The sequence below is a fragment of the Boleophthalmus pectinirostris genome, unplaced genomic scaffold (genome assembly GCF_026225935.1).
Source record: "Boleophthalmus pectinirostris isolate CB_2022bp ecotype Guang Dong unplaced genomic scaffold, ASM2622593v1 HiC_scaffold_2, whole genome shotgun sequence".
Taxonomy (NCBI): Eukaryota; Metazoa; Chordata; class Actinopteri; order Gobiiformes; family Gobiidae; genus Boleophthalmus; species Boleophthalmus pectinirostris.
Genome location: NW_026571152.1, coordinates 17,276,197 through 17,289,765, shown reverse-complemented (window position 1 = coordinate 17,289,765; position 13,569 = coordinate 17,276,197). Strand labels below are relative to the sequence as shown.

The window sequence follows — 13,569 nt, the reverse complement described above, 5'->3', positions numbered from 1 at the left end:
ATCATTCATTCGCTTAATTTAGTCCTATCTCCTTATGGTGTGTATGTTTATGTGTTATAAAAGTGTCACATTATTAAGCAAATATGTCTTTACAACCTCTCTGAAGTCATATTTTATTGTTTGTGTTAGTAGTATGAATAATGAAACCTATATTTATACATTAGGGCTGCAGTCGACTAAAGAAATTCTTGGTCAATTGAAGACATATCCTGCCGACATGTCCTAGTAGACATGGCAAAAGAGCTCAAAACTACTATCTCTATGTACTGGACCCAAACTGTACTCAACTCCAAAACAACTATTTATGCAGTAAATTGTATAAAGAAGATTACATTTTTCTTTATTTTAATTTTTTTAATTTACCTTTTTACAGATAAATACCACAAACTATGACACTAACTCACTTACTTTCCTTTCTGCTGTTCTCATAATTATTATTTAAATAAAACTGTAAGTTGACTAATACAAAATTTGATCGACTAAGCAATGGCCAATTAATCAACTAAATGACTAAAGGCCTACAGCTCTAATATATTTTTACAGTAACTAACAGTCAGAACTATGCTCCTGCTCACTGGTCTGCAGATCTGTTGGCCTTGCAGGAAACCTTGCTAGTGTCACAGCCTTGCCAAGTCAGCCATATGGTGTTTGTATGGTGCACTGACAACCAAAACCATGAACATGCCGCCTTCTGCTTTGGTTTTTATACTTGTAAATATATTGAAGAAAGAGCATATCCTTTCTGTGTTTAAATATTAAGTACTATTTTGTAGTGCATAAAGAATTCAGCAGGACAACATAAATGTAAAGTACAGAAATAAAAAAAAACAAAAAAACTTTTTGCCCTTTCTTGTTCCTTATTGAAATCTCAAACTAGCAACAAGGCCATTTTCAGCATGGCACTATGAATCAAGGGAGTCTAATGAACACATGTAGTGCTTCCTGGTTTTAGTAGCTTACATAGAAAGTAGAACCAAGCTCTTGTTTTTGTTCCAAGGGAGATCACCATACCAGGCGACTTGAACCAGCATGTTAGAGAAATTATGCTGCTGTGCTGAACACTCACTGTCAGCCCATTCTTAATTATCTTGGCCTAGTCATCGCAGGTATAATACTCCCTACTGTACTAGATTGGAATGGACAATACTATTAGCTACCAGGCTACTACAATTTATTACAACACTACATGAATGCTAAAAAATGCTCAAGTGCTTCCAACATTATGCAGTTGTTAAAAGCTCAAGACCAGATAGTATAATATGATGCCTTTCACATTGGTTTAGACTTTAGTTTACTGATACAACTACTATATTACTGGACTGGACTGGTGTCCCTGGGTTTGCTACATAATATATTTGATCTAATCTGCATTCAAAAATGGAGGAGTTGCTAATAGGGCTCATTTGCACTGAAGGACAGGAGAGGGCAGTGCGAGTGGAGGAGAGGCTAGAGGATCTTAGGATTCATGTCTTCATCACTTTATTTCATTAGTGCGACAAAGGACAAAATCAGGCCTGTGATGTAATTAGCTTCTTACTGCTATAGTCTATGTTGTAGGGCTAAATAATTTGGGAATGCAATTTTTCTGACAAGCATTCCGATTAGATTTGTGATTTATGTTTTATTAATATGGTGTTGTTCAAAGTTCATATTTTTAACTGACTGATTTTTTTATGCAGAATAAGAAAGGATATTAATTTGTTTGTGGAGGTAATTGTGGTAATCATTGCAGTCTTTGCTAACTGCATGCATTCAAAATGGGATTTCGATTTCGATTGTGATTAACTTACGGCCATGCTAGAATGTTGTTACCTCCTAAAAACATACCTGGAGTTGTATTTTGTTTCACTCACGCGTTTGAGTAATCCTTTGTTATTAGTCTGCAACTGAAAATGCTCTGTTCCAGCTTGTGATGTCATGAAGCGGTAGTTTTTAAATTAACAGCTACCTTTCATCTTTAGTTCAGTAGAGATTGCCTAGGGCTGATAATGAAACAAAATACAACTCCAGGTATGTTTCTGATGAGGAAACAACATTATAATATAAATTTTAAAACATAGCAAAATACAGGCTGCTTCTAAATCCCTAGAGTGTTGTGTGTTGATATATATAAATGTATTCAGAAAAGCCATTCTCCAGCTCCTCACCAGTACTATCCCCATATGCCACTGTCCCTGCACAGCACTCACCTGTGTGGTCTTAATGCCTTCACCAAATCAGCTTTATGATTGTTTAAATGCATTTGTGATAGAGCAAGTCTGCGTCATAGCATTATTAATATACATACAACAGGATGTAGTTGCTGTGTGGACCCAGTAGACTTTTGGCACGAAGTAATGTAATGGACTAGAGAGTATGAGTCACACTTGTTAGACCTAAGAGATATATTGTATGTATCCGAACATCATGTTAGTATAAGTAAAATACTCACCTTAAATAGCACTGTTATTTAAAGGTGTTGTGCCAGATTTTCAGTGGCTTAAACATCAAAAATGTTAATCATGCTCTGCGCATAAGATTATAAAAGCTTTTCACAACTTTCAGAGGTCAGTCCATCATGCAGCTGGTATGCTAACAGTGCATTTATAGGTGCACTTGTATTTATATGTATTGTATTCAATTGATGTTGTATTTAATTGACCTCCATAAGCTATCAGCTATACTTCCTGGAGACCTATGTTGCATGTTTTTTGGGTTGGTTTTTTGTACACTTACAGGTTTGCGACCATAATATGTTTGCCTGTGATATGCAAACATATTTTGTTTGCATATCACAAGCCTTCCCTCGTGTTATAAAGTGCAGAATTCCCTCCCTGAGCTGCAGAGGCTGCACTAGCATTGGTTAATGATTGGTTGCAGGTGCTGGGGTTTACGTAGTGACATTCAGATCAGAGAGAGTCATTTCATGTTTTAAACCAACTGGATTTGAGCATTGAAACTAGCAACCCAAATGATTCACATGAGACTCATTGTGCTCTCTGACTGGTTACTCATTTTGAGAACCAAAGAATCAAATTATAACAACATGTTTTTGTAACTAATAATGAACATTAATTGTTATCACTAATTCCTATATTTGATGGGACTCAGATAAGTCATGTTTATGAAATTTTAAATCTAAATTTGACATATTGTTACTTTAAATACAAATATATACTTGCTTACATAGCACTTTGTGTAGATGATAAACACAAAGAAAAAAGAGTGTTGAAATAGAAAATTAATTAATACTGATTTGATGTCACAAGTGAGTGAGTTATTGACTGATTACCCTGGCCTGGTGAACTAATTCTTCAGATATTTTAGCAGACACTCAAACATATTTTGTTTGCATATTACAGTAGGTGTTCTGTAGGTTTGGTGACCAGAGGCTGTCCCATTGTGTTATTGTCATTACCACATAGAGTATCTTTAAATGTTCTAATGCATCATATCTGGGATTGAGAATAATGCCAGTGTGTCTTCTTCTACTTTGAGTGAAACATCTCACTATTCTCTATTGGTTGTATCAGTCCCAAATACATGCATTAATAACATATAAAATCACTATGTGTAACAGCAGCAACACCTACCCTTGCTGTTCTGTAGCCTGTTAAAATAGTTTTTGCCCCAGATCCCATAGAAAGTGTCAAATGTGCCACTCTCTGCTATGTGTCTGTCAGCCCAGTGGCCTTGTGTGTGAATCAATGTCCACAGACAGCATGAGTCTAGACAAGCAGTCTCTTGTCCACCATTTAGCCTCCTCATGTCTCCAGCTCTGTGAGACAAGAGCTAGTCCAGACTTAATGAGATGTGTTTGTCCATCCCATTCACTTAGTGTCACTTTGCCTGAGCACATGCTACAGTGGGCTGCTACTATATCTGTTAGCTCTGGTACACTGGTGGTCCTGTTAGATTTTGCTAATCCTTTTAGCACACTCTATTGATGAGTGATGAGTTTATGAGCAGTTCACAACTTTCAGAGGCCAGAGCAGATTTTTGCTGTCACGCCATTGGTACTGATGACTCACTACTTCCTGGTTAGCAGCCAATAAAAACTTGATAATTAGACACTGACAGCACACAGAACATAAAAGCTGCTTTTATAATATATCTCTACAAGGGCAAATCTACATTTTAAAAGAAAAATCTGATACCAGTCCTTTAAATGCAGATGTCTCCAGCTGTGAGACAAGTGCTATTTATTTTGTCCATAGTGGTCCGTGGGTGTGTCCTAGCATATGTGATCTTATACTTGTTCTGATACAGTTCAAGATCACTCTAAAGCTATTCAGGAAAGGTTCATTTCTGTCGGGTTCATGTGACTTTTTTAGTATCTAGTATCTAACTTTTATGCTTTTAGTATCAAATAGTATCATATTTTTGATAGTTTTGACAACTATAGTCCATCTCATTTACTTAGTGTCACTTAGCCCTAGGCACATATGCAATAGTGGGTTGCTACTATCTGGGGTACACTGGAGGCCCTGTTGATTTGGCTAATCCTTTTAGCATACTCTATTAACAGTCCTGTCCCATAGCCTGACCGCGCTGTTTGTCTCCGCGCTCCTTTCCTTGATGTAATCTGATCTCATCATCTGGACCGACACTTCTGGAGAGGCCACTTACTGTCGCCATGGTAACGGGCAGGAAGCATACCTCTGTAACCTGTAACCCGTACAATTGATTTAGTAGGGGTATACGTGATGGTGCTGCTAAGCTGGACCGAGGACTATGGCATTGTAAAGCGAAAATGTTGTAATGGCACTTCCATATAATTTAATTTATCAAAGCCTATAGAAAATATAATAATGTATGATAATGATAGTGAACCGTGTGTGTGATGTCTGGTTAGAACTCATTAGTGGATGTGGTCATTTTATTTTATAGGACAGTCAAACAGCTTGTACAGTATAATTGGTGTCTGAGCTAAAGGCTAAGTATGTTCATTTCATAGCCTCATTATTAACTTCATTAGAACGAGGGATGGACAATATAGCGATGCTTATAGTAAAATCGGCCCATACGTAGAAGTTACAATGAGAATAGAAGAGTAATGAGGCTAAGACATGGCTTACTTTAAACTTGAGGGAAAAGTTAACTACAGGACATCACTACAGTTTGTGGGCTTTGCTATTTTATAATAGCCTCGAGATTTTAACATAGACAATTATTGGTTATATGGCAACCATTAGACTCTGCAATTTTCATACCTGAGTTGTTTTAGATCATTATCGTGATCTGTAAGCACAATATGTCTTCTGTAACATTTGAGAGAAGACTAAAATATGAACTGAACAGAACATGTAGATCTAAACTACAGGTACAGCAAGACATTTCTATAAAAAGACAGAATAAATTGTTATTTGCCTAGGACATTTTTTATCAAAACAATTGCAGCCTTTACCATATGCTAACTGCACCAACTCAAATTGTGGTTTAGATTTGATTGCGATATGTGCTGCCTTAACATTCTGTCAACTCATATCTATGATGCTTCCAACCAAGGCACAGCAAGAGTAAAATCTCATGAAAAGTCCACATGTATTGGTTTAGTGACTCTCCCAACATCCTTCCTCTGAACAAGGTGACACGTTTAGGCGCATACCATTGAAGCGCGTACACCCAACTACACAGCCCATGCACACTGCCCATGCACTCTCTCCAAACGCCATTATAAATCTTACCGACAGCCATGAAAATGAAAGCGGCGCAAGTAACGTCGAGATTAGACATTCACAAACATGATTAACGAGCTCCGGCCGCGCCCACTGTGTTCAGAATATTAACAGCGAGGGCCTGCAGACGCAATATACAGGCTTTTACTATGATAATATGGTCATGCTAGTGTCAAGGTATGCAAGGGTTAATTGTTTTTATGGTTACATAAATAGGGTTATAGTCAGAATGTAAGTTGTTTTAAAGGAGACTGTAAGAATTTAAGAAGCTGCAGTATCTGATTTCAGTCAATGTTTGTATATCAACAACATTAATTAAGTCATGCAGCTGTGGATGGGACAGTAACTAGTATTAAGGGGCATTACACTTCTATGTGGTATTAATTGTTAGCACATAACATATTTAGATCACCATGTTACCTTTTATTCTATTTTTATTTTTTTTGACACTGTGTCCTCACTCCACCTTCAAAGTAATGTCACAATAAAATCAGCATGCCTTTTGCTAATGAAACTATAGCACTTCACATCAGGTTTGTGAAGTTGTTGTGTACAGTTTTGTTTTTCTGATATGGATAACGTTGGCTTGTGGGACAGGATTATACTGCTCACTATATGGAGGGTTTGAGACATTGCAAGATTACTTAAACATGCATGGATGACATTGCAAACGTCTTCGGGCCTGTTTTTGATGAGGGAACAACATTAAAACATGGTAGAAAGCTCCAAAAAAGTTGATTTTGCACAATCTGCCCTCTTAAAAATGCCACAAATTGTAGAAATTAGATTTTTAAAAATCTTGATAGCTCTGTTTTCCCAAATCTGTGAAGTACAGCATAACGTGAAGCTGTATATTCTTTACAAAAACTCAATATTCTATACAAACAATATATTCTATACCAACACTCTTGTTTTGTTCAGTCAGTTAATTCTCAAAAATGATCTTTACTCTTAGTTCAATAAGTACAGGCCTTGCTTGATGTGTTTAATGCTTTACTATGAAACATTCCAAGCAAATAATAACATCTCAGGACAAGCAACGACTGACTCTCAAATAGAAGAAAGAACATTTTTACAGTTTTTTTAGAGTGAGAATAATAAGCATATTTTTCTGTTTCTAAGCAACAAGTAGCATTGTCAGTGCATTAAAACACTACCATATCACTTAAGACAAAAATAACCACATTATTCACCAGTGATTTTAAAAAAGATCCATTTAGCAAATCTTCCCATGTCATTTTGTCGTATTCCATTTGAGGGTCAGCAGGGTTAGCATGCGCGAAGCCTAAGTGCTGAACCGAGCTAAACATGCTAGTTAGCCTCACACTGGGAGTGCAGGCTGGATTCATTAGACAGCTTGGTGAATGCAGGCGTGTGTGTGTGTGTGTGCGCGCGCGTCTAACTGGAGTGTGTAAATGTGCTAATCTCTACTAATCTGCTTTTGCGCTCCATTTTGTGTGTATTTGCTTTTGTGCAGAGCTGGGAAAGTAATTGCCTCCCACAAGTTAGACAAACAGGCACATTTGTGATTTCACTAGCAGCTGTCTCACTGTCTCATTAGTAAATGGAATATTTGGTTGTTATCTATTTACTTTTTGGGTAATTTGTTGTCAATGTAATATTCTTAAATAGGATCGCAGACCAATATTTGCTATATTTGCTTTTTGTTTTAATCATGTTATAATATTAGGGCTGAAGTTTCATAATTTATCAAATTTTGAGATTCTGTTGTTTCTAATGGTCATCGAAATGCCGTGTTAAATGGAGATGTCTACAGCCACTCCTCTGAGTTCAGACCTTAGAAGAAGAAATTTGACTATTTCTGTGTTAAATTGGGACTAAACTCCTAAAGTCCTCCCACAACCATATCCCAGATAGAGCTGCTAAACTGGGCAGTGCCTGGAAGATAGTGGGTTACATTTCAACACCAGGTTTGTAAACATATTTTACTATGTGTAAGATTTTTGCACTCAACTCCCTTCAAACCCCAAAGGTAAACAGAACACAATAATAGAATAAGAGAAATAAATAAGATAACTGAGGGTTTTTACCCTTATTTACCCCCAGTGTTAAAGTCAAACTTAAAGCTGAACTAAGATGCTTGTAATTGTTGTTTAATGTTCATCCATCCATCTTTAATATGGTGAAAAATACAAAAAATGTGATATAATGATATAAAAGTAGTTTTAAAAGCCATAACAGTATAGTATGGAACCTAACTGAAAATTATTGATATCTTTGGTCGTCTCATGTGCGTATCTGTGTTGCTATGATTCCATGAATATATTTAATTAGCATTTATCTGAACAACAGCTCATTTGCACAAATCTACATGCATCTATCCTTCTATCTCATGGACACTGACAGAGCAAGTCAACTTTCAGCACCAGTAAATGTTTCAGCACTTTTTACACTTATATCTGTGGACACATTTGAAAAATATTGTGCAATCCTAAATAAATAAACGTAAAAATCATAGAATAATGTTATTAAATGGAACAACTGCTTCAGGCAAGGGCAGTGTTGTCACAGCGACCCCTCTTGTCCAATCAGAGAAACAGTGGGGTGTTTGGTCCTGCCCCCACACACTGATACCTGCTTCCTGCTGACACAAGCTGTCCCATGATTCCTCTGTCCCCTCTCTCCTGAACATATCCTCTGAACTCTGGCTCACACCCAGAGCTCTAGACAAATACAAACCCACGCTAGCTTAGCATATGTCTGATTTACTAAGACGCACTCTCACAAAATGCTAATGAGGAACACAGCAGAGTTAATCAGTGTATGAATAAACATGAAGGCTGCTGCAGGAAGCTTTGACTGGCCCGGGTACAATACTCAGCAAAAACACAGGCCTGCTTTGTCCTTGTAACCATGGCCGGAAAGTAACTCATCACAAATACTTATGTTACTGTCACTGAGAAGTTATTTTTGGATAGTTGTACTTTTTGAGCAATTATAATGCATTTAAAGGTGCACTATGTTGCTTTTCAGTTGGGGGTCCATCACTGTCTGGTTTCTATGGATTGGATGGAAGTCATTGTTCAGCTTTAAATGTTCCACAATGTGAAATTAAACAGATTACCTTACATTTATTCAATAACAGTTGGTTTTATAGCTCAAAAAGCCTAGAAAAACAGGCGCTCTTACTGTGAGTGGGGTTGCTTCTCCACATTTAACCTAGGTTTGGTCTCTACCAGAAAAGTTATACAATGCATCTTTAAAATCACTGGAGTTACTGATCAGAGCAAGTCCCAATCATACCAGCATCTCACCACCAGAGCCCAGGGAATCGTTTCATGACAAACACATGACCTATGAGCTAGTAAATAAATGTAAACTACCCATAAACTACTCCGTTATCAGCACAGTCCTTTACTGACAGTCTTTACTGTCAGCTGTAGTGTGGACATCTACACTACAGGGATGTGAAAAAGGCTTGTGCCACAAGATCTCACAAGATCAAAGTGCCACAAGACTGTACCCACATGAGGAAAATGATCTCATGAGATTTTATTTCCAAATTTTTTTGGCACTTAGATTAGATAAAAAGGGTTAAATGCTCATGAGTAAAAATTTTGAGAAGTCATAGTTCCAAAAAACAATGCTAGGATGATAAATAAATAAATATTGTAAGGGACAAAACTGTGAACTGAATCACACAATTTTGTTATTTTAAACCGTAGCAAAATCTCATCTTTTCTTGATCTTGTGGATGCAATCTTGTTTCTTGCCTCATGAGAAATCTGACACGTGGCTTGGTTAGTGTTCAGAACTTTTTGAATATTGTAAATGAAATTACTGATCATTTTTATCCATGCTTTTTATTGCTATGTTGTGTATAGTTGCTATGCTGTGATAGATTAAAATCGACGGTAGCATTTTGACATTTGTTTTTCAAATGTAAAGTGCAATATATAAATCTCTTCCCATTATAACCTTTTTGATAAATCTACTATGGCGCTGAATCTCCTGATATCTGCACTGACTGCCCTGAGTGATGTTAGACAACACAAACTTAATTCAGCTAATCCAGTTGCTTGTAACGACTCCTGGACAAGAGGAAGAGCAGGGCAGGGTCATACTGGATGACTAGATGACTTACTCCATCTGGCCAACAGTAACAGGCGTATTTTGATCTCTCCTGACAGAACTATAAAGGCGGGGAACAGAACAGGGGCACAGGGCGGTGCTGCTAATCGCTCGACAAAGCTTTGAAAAGACTGGGTCAGGACCTCCTCCACAGCGCTGTTCTGATACACACAGGCCCTGCTGAATGTTAGAGGGGGCTTGGTGAATAATTTAGAGTTGCTTCATTTTTTAAAAGGAAGAAAAAATAATATATAGTCTCCAACACAATTTAAAAATGATTAAATGGTGCAATATGTAACTTTTCTGGTGGAGAATCTGTCACCTGCTTGTCTCTTGGAGATGTCTTTGTTTTGCCCAAAATGTTCCCCTGTATGGCATTAAAGTAATCTGTTTTGCATTGATTTAATTAACAATGCTTTATTGCTCAGAAATGCTTTGAAAAGCATGCATTAGAACTTTGAGCAGGCTTGCTTCGCCACAGATCTGAACTGCAACTTGACCAATTAATATACATTTTGTTCTAATTTTCACAAAAGGAATATTACATTCGTGAACTTGACTACAACTCATTAATTTGGGGCCTTGCCATCAACTTTAAAACATTGATATCAATAGCAAATATTGGTTCTCCGACTCAACAGCAAGTCACACGTTGGATATGTGTATTGGCTAAAAAAATCACATTGAACAATCCCAAATATTAAGTAAATTATCATAGACATTTACAGCAGGATTGTCAAAAGTATTGAAAGTAGATACTAATTTGAGCAGATATCAGTAGTAAAAAAAAATCACATTCACAGAACAAAAATGAAGCTTTCCCTATTAGCTTTAGAATGCTCTTGAGCTGTATTAGGACTGAGGGATTACACAGATATACAACATGGAAATATAAAGGAAAGTACAATGATGAAAATCACGTTCTGTTGTCAAAATATATATTTTTATCATCATCGGGGTATCGGAATCAGTATTGAGCATCAAGTCTATTCCTTACTATCAAAATCAAGTTTGAAATTTTATTGTGACAACACTAATTCTTACTCTCGCTACTCCAACAATGAAGTAGTAAGTCCTCTGTATCAAACTTGTTGATTTCTTGAAGGACCCGAATGGAATTTTTTAGTCATATATAGAATCATAGCACCACAGTTGACCTAGTATGAGTTGAGCTGTCCCAGTTTCTCTTGTCCTTGAATGCACCATGCACTCACAAATCAGAAGTGCAGAAATGAGTCTCACTGCTCAAAAGTTTTTGACAGATTTGTGGCAACTCGGGCACTTTTTGTGAGGAAAAATGACAATGTGTTAGCAAGTAAGGAACATCAAGAGTTGCAAGATTAATTACAATGATTCACAATATATATGTATTGGATCACTGCTGTTATTTGGGTAATACAGTGTCCTCTATAGTGAGGTAAATACCCAGTCTCCTTCGGGGTTCATAATGTACAATGACTCTCAGTACAACCTGTCAGAGTAGTGGGAGGTTTTGCATGTAACAGTTGAAGTCTGTGTTGAGGACTTTCCAAGGGCGAGATCATCTCATTCAGCTGTCTCTCTTCCCCTCACCTGGCCTTTGTTTTGGCAGCCTGTGCTCTCTGGTCTTCTTTTGTCCAGCCAAAGCTGGCATACTCTCAGACAAAAGTAACATAGCTCACATCTACTGGTGGTGTATGAGAAGACATCAGTGCCGGGTTGGGTCGGCCAATCCAATTACAAATGGTTGCTTTTATGGTATTCGTTGTTTATTTATTCATCAAGTGAATAATTTAATGGTAGTTCCCATCTCATACAATCCAGGCTGCAAATCATCTCCCTCTCAAAATACTGACAAATACTGGTGAAGTGCACCGAAGAAACTCTGTAAAACATGCCTGCAATATCCTTCCAGTTTGAGGGACACAATAATCTAATTAGCTAGCATAATACATTTGTCATTTCTAGAAGTCATCATTTACAGTTGTGCACAGAACTCCTGTAGTGCCATGTTTGTAAGTGTGGCTACAGTGTGGCTCTGGCTTGAGTCCAGGGCATCCTGTTGGAATCAGAGAGAGTGCATTAGTGGCACAGAGCCATTACCGTGCATCTGCTTTTCTCAGCACAGATGCACCCTGTGCTGGAGCCTCTGCAAGAAACACTTGGGTTTGGTGCATTCATTCATACTTCCCAAGTGTGCATCTTCTTTCATGTATTCATACCTTAGTGTTTATCTTCTCTTTTAATCATTCATACCTTAGTGTGTAACTTCTCTTTCATTTATTCATACCTCACAAGTGCATTTTTTTAATGTATTCATACCTTAGTGTGTATCCCGTCGTATTCATTCATATCTTGATGTGTATCTTCTCTTTCATTCATCCACACCCTACAAATCTGTATTCTCTTTCATTCATTCACACCTTCGTGTGTATCTTTTCTTTCATTCATTCACACCTTTGCGTGTATCTTCTCTTTCATTCATTCATACTTCACAAGTGTGATTTTCTCTTTCACGCATACCGCGCAAGTGTATATTTTCTCTTCCATTCATACCTTAGTGTATCACTGTTCACACCATACAAGTGTATATCTTCTCTTTCATTCATTCACATCTTGCACATGTCTTGCCTCACTCATTCACACTGACCTCTGAGTGTTAACGCTGTACATACAGAGACCCAAAAGGAAGGAGTGACTCAGCTCAAAGCCAAAGCAGAGCTACGCAGGAATTCAAATGTGTTCAATGGTCCGTTCCTGGGGCACGTCCGCACTCAGGCAGGGGAGCTCGGAGCTGCAGCCTGCTTCTGTGTGTGTGTGTGTGTGAGGGGTATAAATAGCACTGCATCCTCACTCAGGCTATTTTTAAACCAGCGGTCGTGACTGACTTAACCAAGGGCAAACACTCACCTCCAGCCTCCCTGGACCAGAGTCTGACAGTCCACTTATGAGACAGCAGGGAGCACCTGTCTGCTTATGTCAGATTGCGTCCTTATGGCTGTCAGCTCATATCACAGCTAATACAGCCCTCTGTCAATCTCACAGCACCTCTGTTATTATTATACTATTACTATGATTTTAACTAACAACTCTAAGGTCTTCTAAGAGTTTGCATTTCTACTTTTTATTTAAGTTACACATTCTCTGGCCTTTTCCTTGTAATGTAGGATTTGCTAACAACTAAAATGGTTTTCACAGTCTCCAGAGGTGCTTAGTACATAGTTACATTTACTGGTACTTACGCAGTACTTACTTATATATATTTGACAAGTAACTACCCTTACTTGAGTAAAACCTTTAATTAGTCTTGTACAACTGACAAAAGCTTCATGTTAACAATATTAAACTATTTGAACATGTTCTAATAGTGTTGATCTGCCCTCAGAAAATACCAGATGCAGTGCATTTTTTATGTTTTGTTCTATTACATTCACTTAAAATTTAAAGTCAGAAGATACAATGAGACAGTTTCTTATGATTTACTCTTAAATAATTAGAAGTTCTCCCAAATACTGCATACTTTATACTTTTGTTATGACTTACTTCTACATGCGTCATATTATTGGATCCACATCCTGCCTCTAACTCCATCATATTTCAAGAAAAATAATTGAACCCTACAAACTTCCCCCCTCAACGTTTGCTTGCACTGACACTACTGAGACTTAAATGGAAGCAATGACGATGTTAATATCTGTGTAACGTGCCTCAGTTAGAACCTACACTCCGCTCTGAACGCTCAGGAGGGTTACACATCCTGCTGGTCGGACATGAGAGGAGTGAGGTGCTGTGATCCCATGAGACAGGAGGGATCAGAAAGGAGCATCAGCAGAGTGTCTGT

General features: G+C 37.6%; 1 protein-coding gene across 1 annotated transcript in view; it reads left to right on the top strand.

Annotated features, from left to right (window-relative positions):
• shank3a (SH3 and multiple ankyrin repeat domains 3a) overlaps positions 1–13,569 on the top strand; it is a 126,653-nt gene that overhangs the window by 68,323 nt on the left and 44,761 nt on the right. The window lies entirely within an intron of this gene.